This window comes from Rhinopithecus roxellana, chromosome 4 (assembly GCF_007565055.1).
Source record: "Rhinopithecus roxellana isolate Shanxi Qingling chromosome 4, ASM756505v1, whole genome shotgun sequence".
Lineage (NCBI taxonomy): Eukaryota > Metazoa > Chordata > Mammalia > Primates > Cercopithecidae > Rhinopithecus > Rhinopithecus roxellana.
Window position 1 is genome coordinate 131,971,711 of NC_044552.1, and position 17,910 is coordinate 131,989,620.

General features: G+C 39.3%; 1 pseudogene; it reads right to left on the minus strand.

Moving 5' to 3' along the window:
• Positions 1 to 9,893: 9,893 nt before the first annotated feature.
• Positions 9,894 to 16,746, minus strand: LOC104675043 (annotated as a pseudogene).
• Between the last annotated feature and the right edge of the window lie 1,164 nt (positions 16,747 to 17,910).

Below are 17,910 nucleotides of genomic sequence, written 5' to 3' on the forward strand. Positions count from 1 at the left end.
CAGCTACTTGGGAGGCTGAGGCAGGAGAATCACTTGAACCCGGGAGGTGGAGGTTGCAGTGAGCCGAGATCATGCCATTGCACTCCAGCCTGGGTAACAAAAAAAAAAAACAAAAAAAAAAAAAAAACAAAAAAAACCCACCTAATTCCTTTCCACATTCAAAGAGAGGAGAATTAGGCTCCTCTTTTTAAAAGAAGTAATATCAAATAATTTGGGGCATATTTAAAAACCACCAAACCATTGAAGAGAGTTAAGCAGGAATGGTGACATGATTAAATTTGCTTTTCAAAAATGATACTCTAAATGGAAAACCAATTAAATAGGACCAGTATGAAAGTGAGTACACTGGTTAATAGATATTAAGTGATATCAGGTTTGAGATGCTAGTAGGGTAGAGTAGGATGCTGATAAAGATGAAGAGAAAAGATGAAGGTAAAATAGGTCTTGGTGATCAATTGGATTTGAAGGAGGGGGAATAGTATAGATTCCTAGATTTCTGGTTTGCATAGACAATGTGGTACTCAGTGACATGGAGAATACTAGGAGAATACTACTTTGGTCTATGATAGATAGTGGGGTTGAGCATGAGTTTTATTTAAGACATATTAAGTTTGGAGTATCTTTGAGATAGCCCAGTACAATTATCAAGTAGTTTCTTGGTTTTAAAACTGGAACTAAGAAGAGAGTTCTCAGCTGGAGATATAAAAATTAGTGAAATATCCATACATAGATAGGAAGGAAATCTCTGGATTTGATGAGATCTCTTAGAGAAAGAATGATGTGAAAAGAGAAGAGGGTTTTGGGGAGACTGGATTTTGTCCAGCAAGTATTCACTCTCTTTTGTCTTTATTATGGCTATTATTTCCTACGGAGTATACGTCCCTGTCCCATTGGTGCTGGCCTTGGCCATGTGATTTGTTTTGGCCAGTGAGATGTTAGCAGATGTGACAGGAGCAGATGTTTGAATTGTGCCCTGGAACTTTCTCTTTTGTGCTCTTTCCTTTGCTTCATAAAGAACATGCCTTGGATAGCCACTGGTTTATGGAGGAATTAGCATACCTGGACCCAATTCAAAGTTTGGAGCCAAGTCCAGCTGACTCAAGCCTACATAAGTTGAACCTGATCCACAGATATTGAGCAAGAGATAAATGCTTACTTTTGAAAGCCACTAAAATGTCAAGGTTTTGTTGTTATGCAGCATTGTGCTAACAGCTGACTGATTTCAAAGGCCTAGGATCTAGTGGCAAGAAACACTATTCTGTTTTTTTTTTTTTTTTTTTTTTTTTTTTTAAGACAGAATCTCGCTCTGTCATCCAGGCTAGAGTGTAGTGGTGTGATCTTGGCTCACTGCAACCTCCACGTCCTGAGTTCAAGCAATTCTCCTGCCCCAGCCTCCCAAGTAGCTCGGACAACAGACGCCGGCCATAACGCCTGGCTAATTTTTGTATTTTTAGTAGAGGCAGGGTTTCACCATGTTGGCCAGGCTGGTCTCGAACTCCTGACCTCAAATGATCCACCCATCTTGGCCTCCCAAAGTGCTGAGATTACAAGCATGAACCACCGTGCCTGGCCAAGAAACGCTATTCTTTAAAGTTCTTATTAGATTGCATGCAAATTAAGAGCAGTGTTTATGTTTGATACACGGTTGTATTAGCAAAACCTAGCATAAAGTCTTGGTCAAATACTTGGTGAATGTATGAAAGCATGGATGGACACAGTCTAATTTAGCCATGACTGTTTATCACAGATGTCTGTAAGTCACATACACATATTCCTTTTTTTTATTTTTTGAGATGGAGTCTCACTCTGTCACCAGGCTAGGGTGTAGTAGCATGATCTCGGCTCACTGCAACCTCCGCCTCCCAGGTTCAAGCAATTTTCCTGCCTCAGCCTCTCCAGTATTTGGGACTACAGGCAAATGCCACCATACCCAGCAAATTTTTGTATTTTTTAGTAGAGATGGAGTTTCGCCATGTTGGCCAGGATGGTTTTGATCTCTTGACCTCGTGATATGCCTGCCTCAGCCTCCCAAAGTGCTTGGATTACAGGTGTGAGCCACCGTGCCCGGCCTACTACATATATTCTTTTTTTTTTTTTTTTTGAGACGGAATCTCACTCTGTCACCAGGTTGGAGTGCAGTGGCGCGATCTTGGCTCACTGCATCCTCTGCCTCCTGGGTTCAAGCGATTCTCCTACCTCAGCCTCCCGAGTAGCTGGCACTACAGGTGCGTGCCACTATGCCCAGCTAATTTTTGTAATTTTAGAGACAGCGTTTCACCATTTTGGCCGGGATGGTCTCGATCCCTTGACCCATCAGCCACCCAAAGTGCTGGGATTACAGGCGTGAGCCACTGCGCCCGGCCCATATATTCTTATAATAGCTCTTCCAAGCAGTGCATCCTCAAAGAAGAAGATGCTCGAAGAAAGCTTGATGCTGTGATCTTCAAGATCAAGAACTGTATCCCTTTCCCTGAGTACATTTTCCTTACATGTTATAAAGAAATGCCCAATAAAATTGATGTTCTTTTTAAATACTATGTGAATATTTTAGAATATATTTTAATGTTGTTTTCAAAGCAGATTTCAAGGGAACAAATTTTAAAATTAAAAAAGAAAGTTATTAGTGGCAGTAAACACTCCTGTAAATAGTGTGTCAATGGAATGAAGGCAATCAAAGTGGCGCTTTTGGCTACTAACGTTTTCACAAAAGCTTTGATTAGTTATGAGGTAATTGTGAGAGATGATGAGTTGGAATCCAAGAAAGAAAAAATAGTTTCTCTACTTTAACAGCTGTGGAATCTTTTGGTAATTGCTGGAATATTCCTTTTCAGTAAACTTAAAGTTTGCTTTTTTCACATTACAGTTGAATGCTTGATGTGAAATATAAATTTTAACTTTGTCTTATTTACAACTTTCTTCTTCAGTGTGATTCTAAGTTATAGTTGAGAAGGAGAGAAAGACAGCCCTTGGGTTTATATGTTATCTCCATTAAATAGAAAAACTCTGTAGGAAAAGAAAAAAAAAAAAAAAGGTGGCATTTAAAGTATTTGCCTTTTGATGTTCTGGTTGTTAATTGTGACTTTTTCCCCCAAATGTCTATATAAAAATTGTCTGCCTGGGTGCACACAGGCAAGTGCAGTTGTCCAGTGTTTACAGGGGACACGTTAAATTTTACCTTGCCTGGTTTGACCACAGTGTGAAATTTTAAAGTATAAACATGATCAAAAAGAAGAGTGGTTTCAAAAATGAAGGAACAACAACATTCCATTCTCCCAGAACCTTTTCAGTCTCTCAAACAGCTGCCCCCTACTCTCTTCTCCCAGCAGTCAGCAGAAACAACATCCCATTCCCCACACCAGCCCCCACTCAAGAGTAAAGGGTACCATCAACTCTGAGAAAGAAACTGCCGAAATAACAAAACGTACTGGAGTGGATAATTCCTCACAGAACTGCCAATCAGCTACAGACGCAAATCTGCCTTCCTTATCCCTCACCCCACCCCTTAGCTGGGCAAACAACCTAAATCCTCAGGAGAAACTTCGCCTTTCAGCCAAAGAATAATACAGATGACGCTGCCAACCTGGAATATTTTGCTTGTACTTCCCTTCTACCTTCTTTATTGCAACAGCTGACTGTGTAGCTGTGTGTCTTTTTGTCTTTTCATTTTGTTCAGTGTTCAAAAAAGTTATTATTTTACCCCAAAAGAATCACATAAGCATGGTTAAAAAAGCAAACAGTGCAGAAAATAAATGTCTCCCTCTCCTCACCACTCCTTCCTCCTTTTTCCAATTCTCTTAGACTTCCCAATAGCAGAAGTGTTGTGATGGGAGGAGGGAGTGTGTGTGTGTGTGTGTGTGTGTGTGCACGTGCGAGAGAGAAAATTGGAGAGAAATTCTTGATACCATCTTATTTTTCATTTAAGAAGAAAATATGTATCACACACAGAGATCCCTTCATCTCCCCACCCTACCCCCCCACCAGAAGAAAACCTCTGCTATTTAGAACTCTTTCAGAGTTGCTGGTCAAAAATCTTTCAGATTAAGCTCATTCCAAAGACATTTCCAGTATAACCAAACACTGAGAAACACTGGTATCCAGCCAGGCGCAGCCCCTGCCATCTCTGATTTAGTGCAATTTGATGATGATTAACTCAAAGACAGGATGGAGATGGATTCATGTAATAGGAAAACAAAAAATCCTCCATTTATTTATATTTAAAATATCCTCTTTCTTGATTATTTTAGAGAATAAATTCATATACATTTAGGATGATTTTGCTGATAAGGAAAAGTGTCTTGGGCCTTACATTTTCTTCTTAATTATAAAGGTTTGTGGAATGTTTTTCTGAGAACAGAAACCTTCCTCAAGGAGTTATTCTTCCTAGAATGTTAGGAGGGTCTCTACTAGGTAAACAATGATGTCACTGCAAATGTTTGAGCACTCTTCCCTCCCATCCAACTTGGCTTGGGGTTTTTTAGTTCTGTTACTTGAATGTTTTTAAAACAGATTGAAAAATTTGCTCACCAAGAGAACAATGATTAACAAAATCTGTAAATTGCATTTCACTTGCTAATCAATAGCTCAAAAGAAAATCTAAATCCATGACTAATGGCCCAGGAGTGAACTACTTGCTTAGAAGAGCCTCTTTAGGTCAAAATGTTCTTTCAGAAATCTTTACGGTATTTTTTTTTCTTCTGTTCCCTATGTTTTTATTCTACATTTTTAAAAACTTACACACTCTATAAATAATAAGGAAATATATTCCCAGGCCTCATTCTCTTTTTAAATACACACTTGAGTATCTATCATCAGTTTTTCCTCTGAATGTCTATTCTTGGATTTTCCATGAGACATTGTAGAGTATTGGTTAAGAGTATCTGCTTTGGAAACAGCTGTTCTGACTCAAGACCTTACCAGCTATATGGTTTAGATTAACTCTCTTAATTTCCCTATACCTCAATTTTTCTCAGTTGTAAAATGGGGATGAAATTTATAATCGTAGTGTGAACTTGATAGGATTGTGGAAAAGTCTGAATGAGAAAATGTAATCCAAGTTCATGTTATAGTTCTATCCCATAATAAGTCTCAATGAAGGGAGGCTTAAAAAAGTAAGATATACAGGCTGGGCATGGTGGCTCACGCCTGTAATCCCAGCACTTTGGCAGGCCGAGGTGGGTGGATCACGAGGTCAGGAGGTGGAAACCATCCTGGCCAACATAGTGAAACCCTGTCTCTACTAAAATACACAAAATTAGCCGAGCATGTAGCCCCAGCTACTTGAGAGGCTAAGGCAGGGGAACTGCTTGAACCTAGGAGGCAGAGGTTGCAGTGAGCGGAGATGGCACCACTGTACTCCAAATAAATAAATAAATAAATAAATAAATAAATAAATAAATAAATAAGGTATACAAGATAAAAAATTTTAAACTTTCAAAAAATCCCCAACTAAAAAAAAAAAAAATTCACCAAAACATGTGATCTTGGATAAATAGAGCTTATTTCTCCAGATTGTTCTGTGTCTCAAGTTTTGTGACAGTGGGTATAAAAGTACACATAAATAGAAAGACTAAGTGACAGTTCAGGGATGCCCATGGCAGTGTGCTGGTCTGTGTATGGAATATCTAGATTATAGACTCCAGAAGGAAAAAGTCAAGAAAAGTTATGTAGATCATAGTGAGATTAGACAAAATGGCCCAGGGAAAAATATGTGCTATCAATTGTATTACTGATTGGAGAGCACCAAGACTATGGCTAGTATTTCCATGTGGGAGTTTACACATTTTTGCCTACACAGAATCCAGGGCCAAAGGGATTACTGACTCTTGGCCTTATTCATCTGAAAAATTTTAAGTCCCAACAACAAAATGTACCCATCAAGGTTATAACATATAATCACATTAGTTCTTTTTCATATGCATTTTTCTAGAATAGATGCATTCATTTATTCCCTAAGGAATCAAAGTATATCTCTTTCTTTTCTGTGGGGCAAGTCTCCTAGGCCTACTCTCAAGGCTGTTGAGGTAAACTGATAATACCAATAGAGTATTTGGGGTAATTCTGCGAGACAATGAGGGATATCTACTACTCTTATTGGGGGGTGGGAGGCGGATGGTGTCACAACTATGGAATGATTCTAGAAGGAGGAGTAAATGTCTGCAGAGTGAAAGGGAAGAGGAGAGAGATATTCTTATGAATAGAGATGCAGAAGTGATAGACTGGTTGGTAGCAGGTGGATCTAAGGTCAAAGGAGGGTTTGTAGTGAATGTGAAGCATGTGGGAATATTTGCAGGTTGAAGTGGGAAAGTCGGAAAGGAGAGGAAGGTTAAAAATATAGGAAGAGTGGGGGCAAGTTCCAAAGAAGGTGGTGGTGACCTTTAACTGAAAGAATATCTCACCATTTGGGGAAGTAGAGTAAAGGAGATAAGGTTAGATGTGGGGACAAACTCTGATAATTTTCATTGATTTTCCTTTGATTAGAAAATGCGTTTTCCTTTGAACACCAGGGTAAAAAGCTGAACAGTTTATTAGAATTTCCCTGAATGCAAAAGAAGTAGAAAAAGAAGAAAACAGAGAAACATATTTTATAGTGGAATACCTGTAAATTCTCTACTTAGAAAATATTAACTTCAAATTAGTTTTTCTGTTTTATCCATCTTGCAGAAACACTTGTTTTGTGTAGGTGTCAGTTGGCTAAAAACATTTTATATTTTTTACAAAATTCTCAGTACTTACAATCTTGTGTGTACACAAGGCAGGGACATTCTTTGTATTATCAAATATTTTATTTCCTCTGAGGTTAACATATTTTTATTTCCCAGTTTTGTGAATTGTCAGTTTTCTCATCTGAAAGAAAGCTTTTTTACAAAACACCTTCAAGCAAAAGAAAAAAATTGCCTAGGATCAAGAGAATTCAAGATTCTCTGATCTGGGGTGGATGAATGGCGGAAACAGGAAGAAAATAACCAAGACAGAAAAGATGCATAGAAATATAGACTCTCATATATGAAAGGGTCTCTATGCAGTCCTGGTCCAATCAGTATCAAATTAGTGGATGTGATGTGTACTTTCTCGATGGAGCATTCCTCTAATATCAGTTAGATTACTTCTAGAAATAGAGAGATCACTATCTCTTGAGACTGCCCATTCCATTTTGGGTCTCAAAAGTACCTATGTTTGAAAGAGTCAAAGTTATTAATATACATATGAACAGCAGTTAAGTACTAGCTTCGAGAGCTTCCTATGTGCCAGGTGTAATTCTAAGTACCTCACATGCATTAAATCGTTTAATGCTGAAAGAGTCATCTTAGGAAGTTATGATTATTATCTCCATTTTACAGATAAGACAAATGAAGCTCGGAAAGGTTAGATAAACTTATCAATGTCACACAACTGGTAAATAATGCAGCCTGACACGGAACCCTAGAATTCTAGCTCTAGAGCCTATGCTTTTAAGGACATCAGTGTTCTTCCTTTCAATGCATGAATGTTCCCAGGTTTTCCTCATCCCTTAACTAGTCAAAGAATTCCACTGTTGCCCACTCAGACTTACCTCTTTCTTTGACTCCCATGGACAGATCTGCTGTTGCCAGACTATTTGGTTAGTCTTTTGTGATGCAGAATCAGGAATGACAAGAAAAAGGATAACAAGCAGATGGGCCAGGGGAAGACATTTCTGTCAAACGTGGTCACAAATCAACATAGTATGAGAAAAGTGTTGGAAGGAAAATGGAAGTTTTGAGAAGCCCCGCTGGAGACTACACAATTCATGGCATTCAGGAAACTCAAGGGAGGAAACTGAACTATTCTTATGTTACTCTTTGTTAGCTAGACTTTCCACTGATTACTGCACCAGTCTCACACTGGACAACATAGATCATGGATTTAGCTTGATTACATATATTTCTGTAAGAATCTGTTGGTTCCTTGATCTTGGACTTCCCAACATCCAGATCTGTGAGAAATAAATTTCTATTGTTTATAAGCTACCCAGTTTACAGTGTTTTGTTACAGCATGCTGAACAAACTAAAGACACTTGATAAATTCACTATTAGGTCTAGCAGGGTTTGTAGGTTTCCTGGGATATTTTTGCACAATGTTGTTTCACAATAGAGTTTTACTTCTTCTATTTAAATCTGGATACCTTTTATTCTTTTCTCTCTGCTTATTTCACTAGCTGGAACCTTCACTACAATGTTAACTAGATGTAAGTTCAGATATCTTTGCATTTTTTCTGGTCTTAAGGGGAAAATATCCAATCTTTCATTATAAAGTACGATGTTAGCTGTAGTTTTTCATAGATATCTTTTATGAAGTTGATAAAGTTTTCTTTTATTCCTATTTCTCTGAGAGTTTTTATCAGAAATTTATGTTGGATTTTTTCAAATGCTTTTTATGCTTTTACTGAGATGATCATATGGATTTTATGTTTTAGCATATTAATAAGATAATTAAGTTGATTGATTTTCAAATGTTAAGCCAAAATTGTTTACCAACACTGTTTTCATGAGATAAATCCCACTCTTTCATGATGTATTATCATTTTTATATATTGTTGGATTTGATTTGTTAAATTAAAAAAATTGCATTTTTGTTCATGAGGGATATTGGTTTGGGTTTTTTTTGTGTGTTAATTGATGTCTTTGTCTGGTTTTGGTATCAGGGTAATGCTAACTTTATAAATTGAGATGGGGAGAATTCAAACCCTTCAATTTTTTGAAGAGTTCATGTAACAATACACATTATTTCTTCCTTAAATTTTGGAAAGACATGTTGGCATGGGATTTTCTTTGTGAGAAGATTTTTTTAGTTACACATTGATTTTCTTTAACAAATATGGAATTGTTCAGATTAAGTACTTCAGTGAGTTTTGGTCATTTATGTCTTTGGAGAAATTTGTTTATTTCATCTAAGTTGTGGAATTTATTAGCAGGAAATTCATATTATTTTCATATTTTCCATTTATTATATATATATATATATATATATATATATATATATATTTTTTTTTTTTTTTTTTTTTTTTCTTTTTTGGGACGAAGTCTCGCTCTGTCACCCAGGCTCCAGGCTGGAGTGCAGTGGCACAATCTTGGTTCACTGCAACCTCTGCCTCCTGGGTTCAAGTGATTCTCCTGCCTCCTGACTAACTGGGAATACAGGTGTGCACCACCATGCCCAGCTAATTTTTGTATTTTTAGTAGAGTTTCACCATGTTGGCCAGGATAGTCCCCATCTCTTGGCCTCATGATCCTCCCGCCTTGGCCTCCTAAAGTGCTGGGATTATAGGTGAGAGCCACTGTGCCTGGCCCATATTTTTCTTTTGTTACATGTAGTTTCTGTAGGGAGGTCTTCTCTATCATTTCTCATATTGATAATTTGTGTTTTTCTGATTAGTATCACTTTTATAGATTTTTCTCAATGAACCAAAGCTTTTCTGTATTTTTGTGGTATTCTACAAATTTAGGTATGTTGCCTTCTCATTTTCATTCAGTTTAAAATACTTTCCAATTCAATTTGCCATTTTTTCATTCAATTATCACTATATTGCAAGAAGGTATACTTAATTACAAGTTTAAACTATAGCTTGGTAATCTTGAGTCAGGCAGCAAGTTTTAATAAAGGCAAACTGCTTATTCAAAAGTGATCATGGGACAACTGAAATGCAGAGTAAGAAGGATGAGAAACATCTAACTGGACAATAGATTTAGTTATCTCACTATATGAAATAAGCTTTTCATTTTTATGAGAGGTAACTTCTACTGAAGTTATAGTTTATCTCTCCTAAAAATACAGAATGCAGAATACAAAAATACAATACAGAAATATTTTGTCACATAGACTAGTTTCCATTTAGTCAATCAACTATTTCCAGTTGTCTCAATTGGGATAGATACATTTACATAACTGACTGTGCTTCAGGCTTCTTCGCCAGCAGCTTTAGGTTGGCAGTGCACTTGGCAATTCTCTCCTTTTTTTTTTTTTTTCCCCATCAATTCGACATTTATATCAGGTATAACTCCCAATGCAATCCCTCCCCCCTCCCCGCTCCCCATGATAGGCCCCAGTGTGTGATGTTCCCCCTCCCGAGTCCAAGTGATCTCATTGTTCAGTTCCCACCTATGAGTGAGAACATGCGGTGTTTGGTTTTCTCTTCTTGTGATAGTTTGCTAAGAATGATGGTTTCCAGCTGCATCCATGTCCCTACAAAGGACGCAAACTCATCCTTTTTTATGGCTGCGTAGTATTCCATGGTGTATATGTGCCACATTTTCTTAATCCAGTCTGTCACAGATGGACATTTGGGTTGATTCCAAGTCTTTGCTATTGTGAATAGTGCCACAATAAACATACTTGTGCATGTGTCTTTATAGCAGCATGATTTATAATCCCTTGGGTATATACCCAGTAGTGGGATGGCTGGGTCATATGGTACATCTAGTTCTAGATCCTTGAGGAATTGCCATACTGTTTTCCATAATGGTTGAACTAGTTTACAATCCCACCAACAGTGTAAAAGTGTTCCTATTTCTCCACATCCTCTCCAACAACTGTGGTTTCCTGATTTTTTAATGATTTCCATTCTAACTGGTGTGAGATGGTATCTCATTGTGGTTTTGATTTGCATTTCTCTGATGGCCAGTGATGATGAGCATTTTTTCATGTGTCTGTTGGCTGTATGAATGTCTTCTTTTGAGAAATGTCTGTTCATATCCTTTGCCCACGTTTTGATGGGGTTGTTTGTTTTTTTCTTGTAAATTTGTTTGAGTTCTTTGTAGGTTCTGGATATCAGCCCTTTGTCAGATGAGTAGATTGCAAAAATTTTTTCCCATTCTGTAGGTTGCCTGTTCACTCTGATGGTAGTTTCTTTTGCTGTGCAGAAGCTCTTTAGTTTAATTAGATCCCATTTGTCAATTTTGGCTTTTGCTGCTGTTGCTTTTGGTGTTTTAGACATGAAGTCCTTGCCCATGCCTATGTCCTGAATGGTACTACCTAGGTTTTCTTCTAGGGTTTTTATGGTATTAGGTCTAACATTTAAGTCTCTAATCCATCTTGAATTAATTTTTGTATAAGGAGTAAGGAAAGGATCCAGTTTCAGCTTTCTACTTATGGCTAGCCAATTTTCCTAGCACCATTTATTAAATAGGGAGTCCTTTTCCCATTTCTTGTTCCTCTCAGGTTTGTCAAAGATTAGATGGCTGTAGATGTGTGGTATTATTTCTGAGGACTCTGTTCTCTTCCATTGGTCTATATCTCTGTTTTGGTACCAGTACCATGCTGTTTTGGTTACTGTAGCCTTGTAGTATAGTTTGAAGTCAGGTAGCGTGATGCCTCCAGCTTTGTTCTTTTGACTTAGGATTGTCTTGGCAATGCAGGGTCTTTTTTGGTTCCATATGAACTTTAAAGCAATTTTTTCCAATTCTGTGAAGAAACTCATTGGTAGCTTGATGGGGATGGCATTGAATCTATAAATAACCTTGGGCAGTATGGCCATTTTCACGATATTGATTCTTCCTATCGATGAGCATGGTATGTTCTTCCATTTGTTTGTGTCCTCTTTGATTTCACTGAGCAGTGGTTTGTAGTTCTCCTTGAAGAGGTCCTTTGCATCCCTTGCAAGTTGGATTCCTAGGTATTTTATTCTCTTTGAAGCAATTGTGAATGGAAGTTCATTCCTGATTTGGCTCTCTGTTTGTCTGTTACTGGTGTATAAGAATGCTTGTGATTTTTGCACATTAATTTTGTATCCTGAGACTTTGCTGAAGTTGCTTATCAGCTTAAGGAGATTTTGGGGTGAGACAATGGGGTTTTCTAAATATACAATCATGTCATCTGCAAACAGGGACAATTTCACTTCTTCTTTTCCTAACTGAATACCCTTGATTTCTTTCTCTTGCCTGATTGCCCTAGCCAGAACTTCCAACACTATGTTGAATAGGAGCGGTGAGAGAGGGCATCCCTGTCTTGTGCCAGTTTTCAGAGGGAATTTTTCCAGGTTTTGCCCATTCAGTATGATATTGGCTGTGGGTTTGTCATAAATAGCTCTTATTATTTTGAAATACGTTCCATCAATACCGAATTTCTTGAGCGTTTTTAGCATGAAGCGCTGTTGAATTTTGTCAAAAGCCTTTTCTGCATCTATTGAGATAATCATGTGGTTCTTGTCTTTGGTTCTGTTTATATGCTGGATTATGTTTATTGATTTGCGAATGTTGAAACAGCCTTGCATCCCAGGGATGAAGCCCACTTGATCATGGTGGATAAGCTTTTTGATGTGCTGCTGAATCTGGTTTGCCAGTATTTTATTGAGGATTTTTGCATCGATGTTCATCAGGGATATTGGTCTAAAATTCTCTTTTTTTGTTGTGTCTCTGCCAGGCTTTGGTATCAGGATGATGTTGGCCTCATAAAATGAGTTAGGGAGGATTCCCTCTTTTTCTATTGATTGGAATAGTTTCAGAAGGAATGGTACCAGCTCCTCCTTGTACCTCTGGTAGAATTCAGCTGTGAATCCATCTGGTCCTGGACTTTTTTTGGTTGGTAGGCTATTAATTATTGCCTCAATTTCAGAGCTTTCTATTGGTCTATTTAGGGATTCAACTTCTTCCTGGTTTAGTCTTGGAAGAGTGTAGGTGTCCAGGAAATTATCCATTTCTTCTAGATTTTCTAGTTTATTTGCATAGAGGTGTTTATAGTATTCTCTGATGGTAGTTTGTATTTCTGTGGGGTCGGTGGTGATATCCCCTTTATCATTTTTTATTGCATGTATTTGATTCTTCTCTCTTTTCTTCTTTATTAGTCTTGATAGCGGTCTGTCAATTTTGTTGATCTTTTCAAAAAACCAACTCCTGGTTTCATTGATTCTTTGGAGGGTTTTTTGTGTCTCTATCTCCTTCAGTTCTGCTCTGATCTTAGTTATTTCTTGCCTTCTGCTAGCTTTTGAATGTGTTTGCTCTTGCCTCTCTAGTTCTTTTAATTGTGATGCTAGATTGTCAATTTAAATCTTTCCAGCTTTCTCTTGTGGGCATTTAGTGCTATAAATTTCCCTCTACACACTGCTTTAAATGTGTCCCAGAGATTCTGGTATGTTGTGTCTTTGTTCTCATTGGTTTCAAAGAACATCTTTACTTCTGCCTTCATTTCGTTATGTACCCAGTAGTCATTCAGGAGCAGGTTGTTCAGTTTCCATGTAGTTGAGCGGTTTTGATTGAGTTTCTTAGTCCTGAGTTCTAGTTTGATTGCACTGTGGTCTGAGAGACAGTTTGTTATAATTTCTGTTCTTGTACATTTGGTGAGGGGTGCTTTACTTCCAATTATGTGGTCAATTTTGGAATAAGTGCGATGTGGTGCTGAGAAGAATGTATATTCTGTTGATTTGGGATGGAGAGTTCTATAGATGTCTACTAGGTCTGCTTGGTGCAGAGATGAGTTCAATTCCTGGATATCCTTGTTAACTTTCTGTCTCGTTGATCTGTCTAATGTTGACAGTGGAGTGTTGAAGTCTCCCATTATTATTGTATGGGAGTCTAAGTCTCTTTGTAAGTCTCTAAGGACTTGCTTTATGAATCTGGGTGCTCCTGTATTGGGTGCATATATATTTAGGATAGTTACCTCTTCCTGTTGAATTGATCCCTTTACCATTATGTAATGGCCTTCTTTGTCTCTTTTGATCTTTGATGGTTTAAAGTCTGTTTTACCAGAGACTAGTATTGCAACCCCTGCGTTTTTTTGTTCTCCATTTGCTTGGTAGATCTTCCTCCATCCCTTTATTTTGAGCCTATGTATGTCGCTGCATGTGAGATGGGTCTCCTGAATACAGCAGACTGATGGGTCTTGACTCTTTATCCAGTTTGCCAGTCTGTGTCTTTTAATTGGAGCATTTAGTCCATTTACATTTAAGGTTAATATTGTTATGTGTGAACTTGATCCTGCCATTATGATATTAACTGGTTATTTTGCTCGTTAGTTGATGCAGTTTCTTCCTAGCCTCGATGGTCTTTACATTTTGGCATGTTTTTGCAATGGCTGGTACCGGTTGTTCCTTTCCATGTTTAGGGCTTCCTTCAGGGTCTCTTGTAAGGCAGGCCTGGTGGTGACAAAATCTCTAAGCATTTGCTTATCTGTAAAGGATTTTATTTCTTCTTCACTTATGAAACTTAGTTTGGCTGGATATGAAACTCTGGGTTTAAAATTATTTTCTTTAAGAGTGTTGAATATTGTCCCCCACTCTCTTCTGGCTTGTGGAGTTTCTGCTGAGAGATCTGCTGTTAGTCTGATGGGCTTCCCTTTGTGGGTAACCCGACCTTTCTCTCTGGCTGCCCTTAAGATTTTTTCCTTCATTTCAACTTTGGTGAATCTGGCAATTATGTGTCTTGGAGTTGCTCTTCTCGAGGAGTATCTTTGTGGCATTCTCTGTATTTCCTGAATTTCAATGGTGGCCTGCCCTACTAGGTTGGGGAAGTTCTCCTGGATGATATCCTGAAGAGTGTTTTCCAACTTGGTTCCATTTTCCCCCTCACTTTCAGGCACCCGAATCAGACGTAGATTTGGTCTTTTTACATAATCCCATACTTCTTGCAGGCTTTGTTCATTTCCTTTTCTTCTTTTTTCTTTTGGTTTCTCTTCTCGCATCGTTTCATTCATTTGATCCTCAATCGCTGATACTCTTTCTTTCAGTTGATCGAGTCGGTTACTGAAGCTTGTGGATTTGTCACGTATTTCTCGTGTCATGGTTTTCGTCTCTGTCATTTCGTTTATGACCTTCTCTGCATTAATTATTCTAGCTGTCAATTCTTCCACTCTTTTTTCAAGATTTTTAGTTTCTTTGTGCTGGGTACGTAATTCCTCCTTTAGCTCTGAGAAATTTGATGTACTGAAGCCTTCTCTCATCTCGTCAAAGTCATTCTCTGACCAGCTTCGATCCATTGCTGGCGATGAGCTGCGCTCCTTTGCAGGGGGAGATGCGCTCTTATTTTTTGAATTTCCAGCTTTTCTGCCCTGCTTCTTCCCCATCTTTGTGGTTTTATCTGTCTCTGGTCTTTGATGATGGTGACGTACTGATGGGGTTTTGGTATAGGTGTCCTTCCTGTTTGATAGTTTTCCTTCTGACAGTCAGAAGGACTGTCTGTTGGTCTGTTGGAGATTGCTTGAGGTCCACTCCAGACCCTGTTTGCTTGGGTATCAGCAGCAGAGTTTGCCGAAGATAGAATATTGCTGAGCAGCGAGTGTACCTGTCTGATTCTTCCTTTGGAAGTTTCCTCTCAGGGGTGTGCTCCACCCTGTGAGGTGTGGGGTGTCAGACTGCCCCTAGTGGGGGATGTCTCCCAGTTAGGCTACTCAGGGGTCAGGGACCCATCTGAGCAGGCAGTCTGTCCGTTCTCAGATCTCACCCTCCGCGTTGGGAGATCCACGGCTCTCCCCAAAGCTGTCAGTCAGAGTCGTTCGCGTCTGCACCGGCCCCCGCTGCTTCCCCTGTTGGTCTTCAGCTGTGAGCTGTCCCCAGAGGTGGAGTCTACAGAGACAGGCAGGCCTCCTAGAGCTGCTGTGAGCTCCACCCAGTTCGAGCTTCCCAGCGGCTTTGTTTACCTACTTAAGCCTCAGCAATGGTGGGTACCCCTCCCCCAGCCTCGCTGCTGCCTTGCCGTTAGATCACAGACTGCTGTGCTAGCAATGAGGGAGGCTCCGTGGCCGTGGGACCTTCCCGGTCAGGTGTGGGATATAATCTCCTGGTGTGCCCGTTTGCTTAAAGCGCAGTATTGGGGTGGGAGTTACTCAATTTTCCAGGTGTTGTGTGTCTTAGTTCCCCTGGCTAGGAAAAGGGATCCCCTTCCCCCTTGCGCTTCCCCGGTGAGGTGATGCCTCGCCCTGCTTCAGCTCTCACTGGTTGGGCTGCAGCAGCTGACCAGCACTGATTGTCCGGCACTCCCTAGTGAGATGACCCCAGTACCTCAGTTGAAAATGCAGAAATCACCGGTCTTCTGTGTCGCTCGCGCTGGGAGTTGGAGACTGGAGCTGTTCCTATTCAGCCATCTTGCTCTGCCAGCCGGCAATTCTCTCCTTTTCCTGCTGTGCAGAGATGCTCTGCACCACGTGCTTCTCCACCTAATTTATCATGTGTTCTCGTTTCTTTCAAAGCATCATGTTCTGCACAGATATACGATAGTCCAAGTGATTCTTTACTTACTTATATACTCTATGCAGTTGTTCCCTGTAACCTCCAAAGCCATAGCAATGTTGTTTTTCTGCACATCCGAAAGGTAATGGTGCTTCTGAAGGAGTGCTGGCTGTGACTTCTCCAAATCAACTGCATCCTGGATTTGTTTGATAGAAGCCTGCTTTACCTCTTGTATTTGTGCAATTTTTTGTTCATTGCATTTTTCAGCAAAATCTCCAATAGAGGCACCATATTTTTATATTATATAGACAAATAACCATACTATTGATGTGGTAGAGAAGGTCTCTGGGATAATCATATATTTTTCCTTGGATAAAGCACACAAGATAAGCCCAGTTCTGAGCACAAAGGGTCCTGTTACACCAGTTTTAGGATAAAGAAACTGGAAGAATTCCTCAGGGATCAGCCCCAAATGAACTTTTCCTCCATATTCAGGAAGAGGTGGTAGAGGGGCAAGGCGTGGCTGCCCTGTGTGAAAGGTCTTCGTTGCCTGCAATATCCCTGGACCTACTAAGGCTGTATTCTTAAGAGAGGGGGCCACCATGGCGGCGGCAGAATGTGCCACCTGGGACAGCATGGTCAGCGAAGGCCCAGGCAGTGGTCTTAGCATCCCTGTGATTCGAATCAAAGCCAATTTGCCTTTTAATCTTTAGTTTCTAAAGATTTCCATGTTAGTCATTTTAAAAATTTTATTCCTCTGTAGTCACATAATAGACTTTGTATGACCTAAATTCTTTTTTTTTTTTTTTTTTTTTTTTTTTTTTTTTTTTTTTTTTTTGAGACGGAGTCTCACTCTGTCGCCCAGGCTGGAGTGCAGTGGCCAGATCTCAGCTCACTGCAAGCTCTGCCTCTCGGGTTCACGCCATTCTCCTGCCTCAGCCTCCCGAGTAGCTGGGACTACAGGCGCCCGCCACCTCGCCCGGCTAGTTTTTTCTATTTTTTAGTGGAGACGGGGTTTCACAGTGTTAGCCAGGATGGTCTCGATCTCCTGACCTCGTGATCCGCCCGTCTCGGCCTCCCAAAGTGCTGGGATTACAGGCTTGAGCCACCGCGCCCGGCCAATTCTTTTAAATTTATTTAGACTGGTTTTATGGCCCAGAGTATGGTCTATGTTTCACATGCTCATAAGAAAAATGTGTATTCTGCTGTTGTTGGTTGTGGATTGTTCTATAAATGTCAATTAGGTCAACTTAGTTGATAGTATTGTTCACATATTCCATGTTTTAGATAATTTTCTGTCTACTTGTTCTATCAAATATTGAGAGAGGTGGATTTAAATCTCCAACCATAATTGTGGATTTGTGCATTTCTTTATACAGTTGTGTTAGGTTTGGGTTCCTATGTTTTATTTATTTATATTTATTTTATTTTTTATTTTTAAATAGGTTTTGAGGGAACAGGTGGTGTTTGATTACATGAATAAATTATTTAGTGAGGATTTCTGAAATTTTGGTACACCCATCACCCAAGCAGTGTACACTGTACCCAATGTGTAGTCTTTTATCCCTTGCCACCCCTCATTTTTTCCTCCATGTCCCTAAAGTCCAGTGTATCATTGTTATGCCTTTGGGTCCTCATAGCTTAGCTCCCATACATAAGTGAGAACCTATGATGTTTGGTTTTCCATTCCCGAGTTACTTCACTTAGCATAATAATCTCCAATTCCATACAGGTTGTTGTGAATGCTTATTATTTCATTCCTTTTTTATGGCTGAGTAGTATTCCATGGTATATCTCTATC